The sequence below is a fragment of the Lupinus angustifolius genome, chromosome LG11 (assembly GCF_001865875.1).
Source record: "Lupinus angustifolius cultivar Tanjil chromosome LG11, LupAngTanjil_v1.0, whole genome shotgun sequence".
NCBI lineage: Eukaryota > Viridiplantae > Streptophyta > Magnoliopsida > Fabales > Fabaceae > Lupinus > Lupinus angustifolius.
This window is the reverse complement of record NC_032019.1, coordinates 6,884,921-6,885,479: the sequence shown is the minus strand read 5'-3', so window position 1 is coordinate 6,885,479 and position 559 is coordinate 6,884,921.

Sequence of the window (559 nt, the reverse complement as noted above, 5' to 3'; positions counted from 1 at the left end):
TTTAACATACAGTTCATCATTTATCATTGACATCATGAAGAAATTCATAACTTACCATTTATTTCAACATTACCAATATATCAAATAATATAATCAACATTATACTCACAATCAGATCACATACATAAACATAGGAATACAATATACTTGTAACTCACATGTGGGAATTTACTTCCACAATGGTAATGTATGCATGATATGTCATGATCATCCACCTTACACCAATACCCATCCAACATCCTAATCGGAAATAATCGAGAGTACAGGTCTCGTACCAAGCCGTTTTGTACCACCCGAAATAACATATCCTCGCAATGAATAAAAAAATAGATCGATCGGTTCCCTCATGAAAAGTCCTACCCGGACCTAGGACGTACAAACGCTTTCAGGGCATCCTCTCATCGATCTTGAATGCAATCACGGGGTTGTCAGAGATTGCCTAGTTTGGCCTGTGAGAACTGTCCGATCCAACAGGGTACCTCCCCAGGAATACAAGGGACTCGTCTCACCCAGACTCTCCCTCAAGACACTGTTGGCGAATCACCGTCCAATCAGTGCC